General features: G+C 36.6%; 1 long non-coding RNA gene across 1 annotated transcript in view; it reads right to left on the bottom strand.

Moving 5' to 3' along the window:
• Positions 1-779: 779 nt before the first annotated feature.
• LOC129058838 (uncharacterized) overlaps positions 780-14,978 on the bottom strand; it is a 37,827-nt gene continuing 23,628 nt past the window's right edge. The window contains exon 3 of the long non-coding RNA XR_008524251.2: positions 780-1,497. This is a non-coding gene — a long non-coding RNA (uncharacterized LOC129058838). The remainder of the gene's footprint in view (positions 1,498-14,978) is intronic.

The raw sequence follows: 14,978 nt of genomic DNA, 5'->3' as shown, positions 1-14,978 counted from the left end.
AAAATTATATAAAATTAAAATTTTTGTGACCATAAATAAGACTTTTTTGGAATATATCCCATGCCAACTTGTTTAGATATTGTTCATGTCATGGCTGCTAACTTTACCCATTTGAAGGTCAGCTTAGAGAAGTGGTAACAAGTGAAACAAAATAATAATAGTGAACATTTATTAAATTGTTTTTATGCTAGACAGTTTTCTGAGTGATTTACCCATAATTACTAACTTGTAGACAATGATGCTTCCTTCCTAGTATGGTTTAGGTACCAGAATTTTAGATAATTTTTCTCAACTTTCAATAGTCTAATTGTGTTTTTTTAATCACTCTATTCACAAAGCTATTGAATTGATGTAGAGTTTTAGCACAAACTTGTTTACTTACTTTTCTTTCCTGTTATAAATATTATACATAAATATTCTCAAAATAACTACATTTATGAAACATAAGCAGTCCTGAAAGCTGAGAGGTTAATCTTGAGAATTTAGCTGTTACAATTATAGTCACATTTCACAGATGAGGAAGATCGAGCCCAAATATGTTAATTCTGGTCCTATAAGCAATAGATGTAAGATAGGATTATATATGCAAGATAAGAAATTACCTGTGAGAAAAATAATGAGGTAAAGGAGAGACTGGGGCAGCCTCCAGACCATAATGCAGATCTCAGCCCTGTGGATGGGAGAGAAGGACAAGAGACTGGGTAAGAAAAGTCATAGACTGTGCAATTCTTAGTAAGTTTTAGTAAAGCCTATAAGGAGATCATGAGCCAAAGTTGTGCCTCAAAGTAAGCATTCAGTTCCCAGGAGCATGTCTGTCCTTGCATCCCTTCTACATTCAGTTTTTGGCTATGATCAGCCTGGAGATGTGGCCTCAGTATGAATGTGGGGGTAGATTTCAAAGCTTGGCCGAGGGGCGCATCTGTCAGTCGGGCTTCCTTCAGTTGCAGATCTGACAGCCATGTTTTCTTGCCTTCCATGCTTAGGATGTTGAGTTCCATGCTCAAGATCTATGGGTTCCTTAGAGAATGGACAGAATTAGAAATGAGGTTGTCAGATTTTCATTCCAAAAACCACAGTGTCCAGTCATGCCTTTACCCAATGATTGGCCCCATTTTGAGCTAGTTCCTCATCAGTGTATTTATTCTCACTCTTTTATTATTAAGCATCTTAATAATGTAAGAGTAATGACTGCAGTCAGGCCAATGCTTTGTTGAGGCAATGAGTGATCGAGTGTTAATATGGAAAGATCTCAAAGTATAAAATAAAAATACTAAATCATAAAGGTTGATAATAAGTTAACTTTTAGAGCATGCAAGGGATTAAAACAAGTTCAGGCATTACTGAAATAAAGGAAGTATATTTATTGTGTGTAAGAGTATTGGGAGATCACTTATCTGCCTGGAATAATCTTTTCTGACTCCTCACGTGGCTTGCTCCTTCTTGTCATTCCTGGCTAGCAAGGATGATATTTGTGGCTGTCTGTTGTACTCAAGTTGCCTAGAAAAACACAGGAACACCAAAGCTTATATACTAATACATCATTGGGGTTTTCATTCCAGGACATCAAGAAGGAGTGAAAGCAAAGCAAGGCAGGAAAGAAGGGTAGACCAGACCAAGTATATGGCCATAGCAATTTCCTCTACCACTTTCTTAATGCAGAGATTTGGCCACTAGTTCCTGATACTATATCTCCTCACACTGCTTTCAGGCCCATTCTCATCTGGAATAAGTGCCAGGCATTGGTATGGCCTGTGTCTTCCCCTTTTTATCATGAGCAAGGACCTCCAGTGAAAAGGTTTAACCTTATTGAATTTATGAAGACTCTGGCTTTCCCAGATATAGGAGGCACTAAGTAACACCACCCATAATATGGGGAAGTTACTGTCCCTTGGGCAAAAGTAGACCAATGAAAAACAGGAGGTGAAAAGCATCTAACAAATCTCTCCCTTGCTTTTGCTAAGACTGTTTCAAAACACAGTGTTTCCATGTGACTTCTCTAATCCACATGATCCATTCCATAAGATTCTGCTGCTATGTTTGCAGGGAGGCTGTGGCCATTTGGTAATGTGCCAACTTGGTTTGCTTTCTCCTTTTCTTGCTATACTTACCTTTTTTTTCTCACTCTTGCTAACCAGAGGTTACGTCCTTAATAAAGCATGAACATATCAACATCACCTCAAGTTCTATTATTTTCAAAACCCAGGCTAAGATAGAGACAGAGCAAAACCATGTTATCAACTGGCCTCATAATCAAACACAATCAGGCATGTTGTCACACAAAATACTTCAGGCAGACAGCTTGGAACCCTCATGCTTCCAAAGAAGGTCTCTGGAGGAGGAAGGGAAGGAATCTGTTGACTCCTTCTGGTCTCCTAACTTTCATTAGTCAAGAATCACCCCATTGGGCAACGACTCCCATATTTCTGGGTTGTGTTACTACCTTTCAGGTAGGTACTAGGAAGCCACATTCCATACTCTGTGGCCCAGTGTTTTATTTGAATCTGGAAGAGGTAGAAGAAGCAAGAGCCTGAATGGACCTGGCCTGGCTGGGCTTTAGATGCCAGAGCTATTGTGGACTCCCCACACCAGGCACAATGAAAGCCATGCTGCTACATCTCACCCCAGGGGAAGCCCAGGCAGCCTGCACAACTAGCAGATAGTGTAACACCAGCAACTATCAGGGCTTTCTATGGAGGGAGAGAAGTGGTCTCAGGAGGCAGGTGGGTTCAAGCAAATCTGGGGCAGGGCATGATCTGAGTCTAATATCCCAAAGGTAAATCCCCTCCTGTCATTTTTCTGTTCATTAATTTTATAGTACTATCACAATTGGCAATTATTTATTTTTGAATTTTCTACTTGTTTACTTTTGATTTTCCTTAGTAGACTGTAAAATATTTTGAAGGATAAAATTATGATGATTCTGCTCAACCTTATAAACCAGGAAGTTAGCACAGTAGGTGACATAGAGTTGGTAATTGTAATATGCATTGAAACAAGGAGCAAGGAAGAAAAAGAGGGACACAGAGGAAAGGAGGAATGGAAGGAAGGCAAAAACTGATTAGAAACAAGAAACAGAGAAATGCTGCTGCTACGTAAAGCTGTAAATGACATCACTATAAATAATTTTTCATATGTAATTTAAAAAAACAATTCTTGGAATCAGACAGTTCTGAATTCATGTTCAAGCCCCACCAAGTAACTAGTATACATAAAAATCTTTCCTAAGCAACAAAATTAACTTTCAAGATGATTTTTAAACATTTTTAAAGAGAATGAATAGCATTCCATTTTAATTAAATTATTTACCTAACATTTAAACATAGTAAATAAGCAGCTGCAATTCAAACTCAAGTTGATTCCCGAACCTTTCCTCTTCTAATAATGTTGTATAGTAGTTTTCTATCAAACCTGTCTCTTTTTCTTGTGTAGGCAGTTATTTGAAGGTAGTTTTAGCAATAACCAGTATAGGGAATAATTTCCTCAAGGAGTAAAATCTCAGAAGAGGAAATTGAGCCTTAGAGATGTGAAAGGAAATTTCAGAAGAATTCTTGTAGCTTTTCCATGAATTGATATAGTGTCCAACTGCCTATAGATGCAAAAGAAGTGTAACAATATTTTTTACTTTTTTACATCAAAAAAAGGTAATGTTCATCAGTTTTAGAAAATGGGCCAGATGAAAACTGCAATATGAATGAATGGACAGATTCTGATTAGGAGAGTCTAAGGAACCTGAGACAAGGAAAAAACATCTTTATAGTTCCTTGGAAGGGGGAAGGGTGGCAGGGAGGCAACATCCCTCTTTCTACACTGCCCCATGCAGAGGAAGAAGGCTTCTTCCCCTTCCCATTTAGAATATGACAGAAGCCAGTCTGAAGGCCCCCATTTGCTAACAAAGCAAAAAGACAAACTGTCCAGGGAGGTCAAGCACTCAGGAAGTAGAAAATCAAGCAGAGTGATCACAACATCGACTCAGTGAAAGAGAACAGCTGAGGCTTTAAATGAAAACTTGAGTAAAAATATGATCGGAGCACTTAGGAGAAAAGTATCATCCAACATGTACTTTGGAGTTTAAAAATAATCATGATTTTTCCATTAAGCAATCAGTAGACTACTATTAAAAGCTTTATTATTGACCTAGAAGAACAAGTTAGAAAAATATCCAAAAGGACAGAGCAAAATATAAAAACCTGAAACACTGGAGAAAAAAATGAGATGTTTAGTGTCCAGATGCCTACTGTCCATGATAGACACACAGTAGGACCAGTTACATTTCCTTTGATTGTTCCAGCTATAAGTCCCTTCAGGGTCTGCTGCAGCAGCAGTGACCTATGACACCCCTTCCTCAGAGTGGTCCACATCTAATGACCAATCTACCTTGGGGTATAGAGGCCCAAACATTTTGGTCCAACTCTGGACAACTCTGATGGGCTGTGCAGAGCTCCAGAGAGGGTTGGCAGAGTTTCTGCCAGGCCTTTGACCTGAGTCAGTGTCTTTGTGTATCCAACCTTACTTACTTTCTCTCTTTTCCAAAGGAGTTAGTTCTCAAAAAACAAACAAACAAAAACCCCAAAAATTCCTGCAGGTCAAATTCCATCTCAGCGTCTTCATGGAAAGATGCTACCACATCTGATGCTGAGAGTGTTCTCAGAAAATAGGTGAGGTATTGGAGATAGCTCACTTGTGTTCAGCTTGCAACAAGGACAACCTCCTGCTGATAGGTGGGTCATTGTCAGCCACTGTTACCCAAAGTGTGCACATGTTACCAGAAGACACTGTAAAGGACTCATGGAACCAACAGCTATGACAGTTGCCTGGGCATGCCAGTACCCTTGTGTCCAGGGAACAGAATGGATGGAAAAGAATGACCATCTTGGGAGGGGTCATTGAGTCTTCTTAGCATGGACATGTTGGGCTTCGGTTATAAAATGGGGGCAAAGAGGAATATGTGTGGCACCCAGGTGATCCCCTAAGGCATATTTTGGTAGTTTCTTGCTCAATTGTGACTCCTAAAATATAATTTCACAACTAAAAAGTATGAAATAAGTATACATTTTATTGTGGAAAAGGAAATGCAATTCAAGAATCTTCAGCTCATTACATATATACACACACACATTACATGTCTATGTATGTATTTGCCACCAGTAAAAATTCTGAAAATTTAATTTTAAAAGTGATATGACTTACTTAAAAATAGATTAAATCTGTGAGAATGTACATTTTTCTTACCATGGAGACAGAATTTAGCACACTAAGAACGTTAACAATTAAAGTTAATAATACTATTGTTAGGAATGTGTCTGAAATTTGTTTCGAAGGTACATTTTGAGGTTCAAAAATTTGAAATTGCTTAAATCTTTCATTCTTCTATATAGACTATAATATTTATATTTCAGAGACCATTCTTTCTACAGGTGCTAAAATAATGTAAACTCAGAGAAAAGTCTTCTAAATAAAGATTATTCTCAATTCTATTTTTTCTATATTAAATCGTGAAAATTAAAACTTTACTATTCTCCCATTAGAAATGGGAGCAAATAAATGGCTTAAAGTTGGAACTTATATTTAAAAGGGAAGCAGATTGTAAAAATTTGGAAACTTGGCAGCTTGGTCATGTGCTAGAGAATGAAATATCATTTTCAGAGGAAGAACTAAGCAGGCTATGGAGCAGGTGCTGGAGAGGATGTGGAGAAATAGGAACACTTTTACACTGTTGGTGGGACTGTAAACTAGTTCAAGCATTGTGGAAGTCAGTGTGGCGATTCCTCAGGGATCTAGAACTAGAAATACCATTTGACCCAGCCATCCCATTACTGGGTATATACCCAAAGGACTATAAATCATGCTGCTATAAAGACACATGCACACGTATGTTTATTGCAGCATTATTCACAATAGCAAAGACTTGGAACCAACCCAAATGTTTCAACAATGATAGACTGGATTAAGAAAATGTGGCATATATACACCATGGCATACTATGCAGCCATAAAAAATGATGAGTTCATGTCCTTTGTAGGGACATGGATGAAATTGGAAATCATCATTCTCAGTAAACTATCGCAAGGACAAAAAAAACAAACACCGCATGTTCTCACTCATAGATGGGAACTGAACAATGAGAACACATGGACACAGGAAGGGGAACATCACACTCTGGGGACTGTTGTGGGGTGGGGGGAGGGGGGAGGGAAAGCATTAGGAGATATACCTAATGCTAAATGACGAGTTAATGGGTGCAGCACACCAGCATGGCACATGTATACATATGTAACTAACCTGCACATTGTGCACATGTACCCTAAAACTTAAAGTATAATTAAAAAAAAAAAAAAAACTTTACTATTCTCAGAGGTACTGCTTCTTTTCCTCCATTTAGGGTACATTTCTTAAAATATTTTGATACAAGACTCATCAAATAATTTCCATATTCATATTTTTGATGTTTCAAAATCAGATGCTACAAGCTCAGGCCTCATCAATTTCATTTTACTGTTATTAAATATGAATTTAACCAAGTCACAGTAACAGCTTCAATGAATTTTTTAATCAAGTCAAGATGTTTCAAAGCACAATTAAGAAATTTTAAAATTATATCTTACACATGATTTGAACACTCATTTTTTAATTTATTAAATTCTTACTCTCATTTTGTTGTAATTAATGTAAATTACTTCCCATATGCAAGCTTTGTTCTCAGTTCAATAAAACTGCCAAAATCTAAAGTTTGGTAGAATTTTATTTTTTAAATATTTGATTAATGTATTCCAACAGATTTTGATTTTTAAAACAAGAATTAAGCAGAATTTAGAGGGTTCAGTTACAGTACATAAATATTAATATGATAAATTCCAATGTAGTTCACATCTGGTGGATTTGTAAGTAGTTGTTATAAGATTCAAATTTTTCTAAAATCTAATTGATGATGGACAGCAATGAGAAAACCTGCACATTGATGAATAACTTCTTAGATTTACTTTAATTGCGATAAAGTACATATAATGTAAAATTTACCATCTTAACTATTTTTGAGTGCACAGCTTCCAATACTATTAAGTATATTCACATCGTTGTGAAACCATTCTACAATTTTGTTTATCTTGCAAAACTGAAAATCTATAGCCATTAAATAAAAGCTTCCCATTTCCTCCTCCTCCCAGACTTTGGCAACCATTATTCTACTTTTAATCTGTATGAATTTGATTAATCTAGGTACCTCATATTAGTTGAATCATACAACGTTTATCTCTCTGTGACCAGTTTATTTCACTAACATAAAGTCTTCAAGGTACATCCATAGTGAAACATGCATCAAGATGTCCTTCTTTTCAAGAATGAATAACTTTCATTGATATGCATATATATACCACATTTTGTTTATCCATTCATCTGTCAATAGAAACTTGGTCTGCTCTGCCTTTTTAGTATTGCAAATAATGCAACTATAAACATGAGTGTACAAACATTTCTTTGTAGCCCCACTATCAATTATTTTGGGTCTATACTGAACAGTGGAATTGCTTAATTATATGGTAATTCTACTTTCAATTATTTGAGTAACTGCCTGATATGGTTTGGCTCTGTGTCCTCACTCAAATCTCATTTTGTAGCTCCCATAATTCCCAACTACTGTGCAAGGGACCCGGTGGGAGATGATTGAATCATGGGGGCGGGTCCTTCCCGTGCTGTTCTTGTGATAGTGAATGGGTTTCATGAGATGTGATGGTTTTAAAAACAGGAGTTTCTCTGCACAAGCTCTCTTCCTGCCTGCTGACATTCAGGTAAGATGTGACTTGCACTGCCTTGCCTTGTGCCATGACTGTGAGGCCTCCCCAGCCATGTGGAACAGCAAGTCCAATAAACCTCTTCCTTTTGCAAATTGCCCAGTCTGGGGTATGTCTTCATTGGCAGCGTGAAAACGGACTAATACACTGCCATATTGTTTTCCATAGTGGTTTCACTATTACACATAACCAACAGTGCACAAGTGTTCCAATTTCTCCACATCCTCACCAATACTTCTTATTTTCTGGGATTTTTTAAAAAGTTTTTTCTTATTTTTAAGTTTTTGGGTACATAATAGTTATATATATTTATGGGATACATGAGATGTTTTGACACAGGGATGCAATGTGAAATAAGCACATCATAAAATATTTCCTGTGATTTTTTTTTTAGAGTAGTCATCCTTTATTTTATTTTAGTTTAGTTTAGTTTTAGTTTTTTTTTTAATTATACTTTAATTTCTGGGATATATGTGCAGAATGTGCAGGTTTGTCACATAGGTATTCACGTGCCATGGTGGTTTGCTGCACCCATCAACCCCTCATCTATCTACATTAGGTATTTCTTCTAATGTTATCCGTCCCCTAGTCCCCAACCCCCGACTGACCCCCGTGTGTGATGTTCCCTTCCCTGTATCCACGCATTCTCATTGTTCTACTCCCACCTATGAGTGAAAACATGCGGTGTTTGGTTTTCTGTTCCTGTGCTAATTTGCTGAGAATAATGGTTTTCAGTATCATCCATGTCCCTGCAAAGGACATGAACTCATCCTAATGGGTCAAAAGTAGTATCTTATTTACTATTGTTTTGATTTGCATTTCCCTAATAATTGGTAGTGCTGAGCATCTTTTCATGTATATGATGGCCATTTCTATATCTTCTTTGGAAAAATATCTATTCAAGTCCTTTGCTCATTTTTAATTGGGCTGTTTGTTTTTTGTTGTTGAGTTACAAAAGTTGTTGATATATTTTAGATATTAGCTCTCCATATCAGATATATGATTGGTAAATATTGTATTTCATTCCATAGGTTGCCTTTTCACTCTTTTAAGTCTGTCTTTTTTTGTACAGAAGTTTTTAATATTGGTGTAGCTCAAGTTATCTATTTTTTACTTTTGTTGCTTATGCTTTTAGTGTTATATCCCAAAAAAGCATTGCCAAATTCAGTGATGTGAAGCTTTCCTGTATATTTTCTCCTAAGAGTTTTATAGTTTTAGGTCTTATATTTAAATATTTGATCCATTTTTAGTTAATTGTTGTAAATTGTGTCATGTAAGGATGAAATATGGATATACAGCTTTCTGAGCATCATTTCTTGAAAAGACTGCCCTACCTTCACTGAGGGATTTTGCCATCCTTATCAAAGATCACTACCATATAATTAACAGTTTTATTTTGGGTTCTCTACTTTATATCATTGCTCTACATATTTGGTTTTATACCAGTACCATACTGTTTTGATTACTATAGCTGGGTGGTAAGTTTTTAAATTGGGTAGTATGAGACATCCAACTTTTTTTGAAGATTATTTTGTCCATTCAGGACAAAAAAAAATGTCATTTAATTGTAATTCAATTTATTTTGTCCAAATTCATATAAATTTTCGAGATTCTTATGGACCCTTGAGAATCCATATTAATTTTAGGATATGCTTTAATAATATTTGCCAAAAAAAATAACATTTTCATGGGTATTGCATTAAATCTGTAGATCACTTTGAGATGTATGGACAATCTTAACAATATTAACTCTTCCAATCTATAAACATGGAATATCTTTCTATTTATTTGTCTCTTCTTCAATTTTTTTAGCAGCATTTTATAATTTTCAGTGTATATAACTTTGTTTCTTAACGTTTTTTGGCATTTTATTTATTTTTGCTGTTAGCATAATTAGAATTATTTTCTTAATTTATTTCTTTAAATTGTTAATTATTAGTACATCTAGAGTATAGAAATGCAACTAATTTTTGCATGTTGATTTCCTATTCTGCAACTTTGCCAAGTAAATTTATTCATTCTAACAATTTGTATGTGTTTCCATGTGTGTGTATGAAATCATTACAGTTTTCTACATATATGAACATATAATCTGTGAATGAAAATGATTTTGTTTCTTTCTTTTTCATTTCAATTTATTTGTATTTCTTTGTTTTGTCCAATTGTTCTGGCTGGGAATTCCAGTACTATGTTTAGGAGAAGTGGCTAAAATGGGCATCTTTTTCTTCTCCTGTTCTTAGAAAAAAATATTTTAGTCTTTTACTTCTAAGTATAATATTAGCTATGGGATTGGCATAGATTATCTCTACTATGTTGGTGTAATTTTCTTCTATTCCCAGTTCATTTAGTGTTTTTCTTATAAAAGCATATTTGATTTTGTTAAATACTTTTTCTGCTTCACTTGAGATAAACGTGTTTTGTTTTGCTTTATTCTGATAATGGGGTACAATATCTTCCTTGATTCTCATATGTTGAATCATCCTTGCACTCTGGGAATAAAGCCTACTTGGCCGTACCATATAATTATTTTAATTTGTTGTTGAATTCAATTTTCTAGCATTTTGTTGATGCTTTTGCATTGATATTTGTGTTAGTTTGTTTGCATTGCTATAAAGGCTGGGTAATTTATAAAGATAAGAGGTTTATTTGGCTCACAGTTCTGAAAGCTGTACAGGAAGCTTGACACTGGAATCTTCTCCTGGTGAGGGCCTCAGGAAGCTTCTAATCATGGCATAAGGTGAAGGAAAAGCAGGTGTGTCATATGACAAGAGAAGAAGCGAGAGAGAGAGAGAGAGGAGCAAGTGCCAGGGTCCTTTTAAACAATCAGCTTTCATATGAATAGAGTGAGAACAGCACCAAGTCATTCATGAGGGATCTACACCCATGATCCGAACACCTTTCACTAGACCCCACTTTCGAAATTGAGGAATCACATATCAACATAAGACTTAGAGGGGACAAAAATCCAAACAATATTATTTTGTCCTGGGTCCCCCAGATCTTATGTTCTTTCCACATTGCAAAATATAATCATCCTTTCCCAATAGTCTCCAAAGTCTTAACTCTTTCTAGCATCAACTCAATCCAAAGTCCAAAGTCCAATGTCTCACCTAAGACTGAAGAAAAATTCCTTCCCCTCATGAACCTGTAAAATCAAAATCAAGTTATTTACTTTCACCACGCAATGGTGGTACAGGAATTGGGTAACCATTCCCATTCCAAAAAGGGAGACATTGGCCAAAAGAAAGGGATAACAGGCCCCAAAAGTCTAAAATTCAACAGGGCAGGCATTAAACTTTAAAATGGAAAAATAATTTTGACTCCATGCCTGGCATTCAGAGCACATTGGTGCAGGTGGTGGCCTCCCAAGGCCTTAGGCAGCTCTGCTTTTGTGGCTTTTCCATGCTAAGGGTGCAAGTTGCTGGTGGCTCTACCATTTGGGGATCCGGATGGCAGTTGCCCCACTTCCATAGCTCCACCAGGCAGTTCCCTGGTGGGGATTCTGTGTGGGGGCTCCAAGCCCATGTTTTCCCTTGGAACTGTCCTGGTAGAGTATCTCTGTGTGGATTTTGCCCCTGCAGCACTCTTCTTCTTGAGAATCCAGGGTTTCCAATGTATCCTTATGAAATCAAGGTGGAAGCTGCTAGGCCTCTTTCACTCCTGCAGACTTAATACCTCATAGAAGCCACCAAAGCTTATATCTTGCACTGTCAAAGTGGCACCTGAGCTCTACCTGGGGCGTTTTGTGCTGCTTTTGGAGCTGGAACAGTGCAGCGTAGGAAGCAGTCTCCCTTTGAGTCATGCAAATCTAACAAGTGGTTGCTCCATAGCCTGCTTAGATTCTTCCTCTGAAAATGATATTTCATTCTGTAGCACATGACCAAGCTGCCAAGTTTCCAAATTTTTACACTCTGCTTCCCTTTTAAATATAAGTTCCAACTTCAAGCCATTTATTTGCTCCCATATCTAATCATAGACTGTTAGAAGCAGTGATGGCACATCTTGAATGCTTTGCTGCTTCGAAATTTCTTCTACCAAATGTCCTAAGTCATCGTGTGTGTGTGTGCGTGGGTGTGTGTGTGACAGAGTTTTGCTCTTATTGCCCAGGCTGGAGTGCAATGGCACGATCTTGGCTCACCGCAACCTCTGCCTCCCAGGTTCAAGTGATTCTCCTGTCTCAGCCTCCCAAGTAGCTGGGATTACAGGCATGTGCCACCACGCCCGGCTAATTTTGTATTTTTAGTAGAGACAGGGTTTCTCCATGTTGGTCAGGCTGGTCTTGAACTCTCGATCTCAGGTGATCAGCCCACCTCAGCCTCGCAAAGTGCTGGGATTACAGGTGTGAGCCACTGCACCAGGCCCTAAGTCATCATTCTTAAGTTCAGATTTCCACAGATCATTAGGACACGAAACAGTGCAGCAAAGGTTTTTGCTAGAGTATAACAAGGGTGATCTTTGCTCCCATTCCCAGTAAGTTTCTCATTTCCATTTGAGACCTCATCAGTCTGGCCTTCACTGTCGTTTTCTATCAGCATTTTGGTCACAACCACTTAAGAAGCCTCTAAGAAGTTTCAAACCACACTTTGTCTTTCTGTCTTCTTCTGAGCCCTCCAAGCTCTTCCAACCTCTTCCCATTACCCAGTTCAAAGCCACTGCCACATTTTCAAGTACATTTATAGTAATACCCCACCCCTCCATACCAATTTTGTGTTAGTCCATTTGCATTGCCATAAAGGAATACCTGAGGCTGGGTAATTTATAAATAAAAGACGTTTATTTTGGCTCGTGGTTCTGCAGGACGAACAGAAAGCATGGTACCAATATCTGCTCCTAGTGAGGACCTCAAAAAACTTCCAATCATGATTGAAGGTGCTGTGTGAGCAGGCACATTACATGGAGATACAGGAATCAAAAGAGAAAATAGGAGGTTACAGGCTGCTTTGAAACAACAAGCTCCTGAATGAACTAATAGAGTCAGAACAGCACCAAGCCATTCATGAGAGATCTTTCCCAATGATCTAAACACCTGTTACTAGGCCCCACCTTCAAAACTGAGGAATCACATATCAACATGAGATTTGGAGGGAACAAACATCCAAGATATGACAATGTTCATCAGATAAATTAGTCTGTAATTTTTGGAGGGGACAATCTTAATTTGGGTTTTCCTATCTGAGTAATGCTGGCCATACAGAATGAGTTTGGAAATGTTGTCTTCCAATTTTTGTAAGATTTTGAAGAAGATTTTTTTCAATGCTTACTTTAATATTTAGTAGAATTCATCAGGAATGCCATATGGTCCTGGGCTTTTCTTTTGGGGAAGTTTTTGATTACTGATTGAATCTCCTTGTTAATACCTGTCCATTTTATTGTGGTTACCCAGTTGTTGGCATAGAATTGGTCATAGTATTCTGTTATAATCCTTTTTTATTTCTGTGAAATTGGGTATAATGTTCCTCTTTCATTTTTATTTTAGTTATTTGAGTCTTGCTTTTTTTTTAGTCACTCTAGCTAAAGGTTTATCAATTTTGTTGATCTTTCTACAAAGAAAATTGTTGCTCTTTAGTGTCATTGATTTTCTCTATTGTTTTACTGTTCTGTATTTTGTTTATTTCTGCTGTTATTTTTATTATTTATTTCCTTCTGCTTGCTTTGGGTTTAGTTTGTCCATCTTTCTCTAGCTCCTTAAAGTGTAAAGTTAAGATTGTGATATAGTTTGGATGTGTGTTCCTGCCCAAATCTCATTGAAATGTAATCCTCAATGTAGGAGGTGGGGCCTGGTGGAAGACAATTGGATCATGGGGGCAGATTTCTCATAAATGCCTTAGCACCCTTCCCCTTTGTACTGTTCTCATGATAGTGAGTGAGTGCTCATGAGATCTGGTCATTTAAAAGTGTGTGGCACCTCCCCCCTCACTCTCTTGCTCTTGCTCTGGCCATGTAACGTGCCTGCTCCCCCTTAGCCTTCAACCATAATTGTAAGTTTCCTGAGGCCTCCCCAGAAACTGAGCAGATCCCATCATGCTTCCTGCAGAATCATAAGCCAATTAATCCTCTTTTCTTATAAATTACCCCATCTCAGGTATTTCTTCATACCAGTGCAAGAATGGTCTAACACAGGTTGATTTGAGATATTTCTTTTTGTTTAAAGTAAGTGCTTATGGCTCTAAATTCTCCTGTTAGTTAGTACTGCTTTCACAGCATTCAATCAGTTTTGGTAAATTGTGTTTTCATTTTTGTTTGTCTCAAGATGTTTTCTAACTTCTTTTATGATTTCTGCTTTGATTCACTGGTTGTTTAATAGTAGTGGGTTATTTAATTTCCATGTATTTGCAATTTTCTACTTTTACTTCTGCTATTGATTTTTAGTTTCATTTCATTGTAATCAGAGATGCTTCTTCGTGTGATTGCAATATTTTAAAAGTGATTAAGACTTTGGCTGTGGCCTACTGTATGTTCTATCTTGAAGATTGTTCCATGTGCACTTGAGGAAAATGCATGTTCTGTTGTTGGTTGGAAAAGTGTTCTGCGTATTCTCATTTTGTTCATATATTATTTTTCTGATTTTGTTTAGTTGTTTGTACATTCTCTCCTTGAACTTAGTGAGCATATTTAAGACACTTATAGTTTCTACTTCAATTGGTAGAATGCTATGGTTTATTTGAATGGAATTAATTGTGTGTGTACCACAATCAAACCCAAGTATATTTGTGTTTCATCCATTTACTAATTTTTCAAGAGCTTTATTTTTAACACAGGACTGAGCTCTACCAAAATTATTTGCATAATCACTACAAAAAACTATTTTATATTCAATTATGAGTTTTTAAATTTGAAATCTTACTCAAGATAATTTTAGACTTTTTGACTAAACATTGATGTTTAATTTCAAATTTAATTTTTTTAATCAGACCATTATTTAAATCACTCTAACTCATTTTCTACTTGAAATGTTACATGGCACTGATATAAAGCTAGCATAAATCATCTATTTGTAAGTGCCCTTTCTGTTAATTTAGGAAAACATATCAAAAGCTACATTTTACTTTTTCTACCCTCAAAAGGAAACTCATAATTGAAATGAGCAAAGTTAAATAAAAACAACAATAATTTGAGCTAATAAAAAGTCATGTTCCCAAGATGATATGCAAATACAACTTGTGCTACTGCAGGTGGTAACTTGTCACTTTCAGG

The sequence above is a fragment of the Pongo abelii genome, chromosome 3 (assembly GCF_028885655.2).
Source record: "Pongo abelii isolate AG06213 chromosome 3, NHGRI_mPonAbe1-v2.0_pri, whole genome shotgun sequence".
Lineage (NCBI taxonomy): Eukaryota > Metazoa > Chordata > Mammalia > Primates > Hominidae > Pongo > Pongo abelii.
This window is presented reverse-complemented; position numbering and strand designations above follow the sequence as displayed.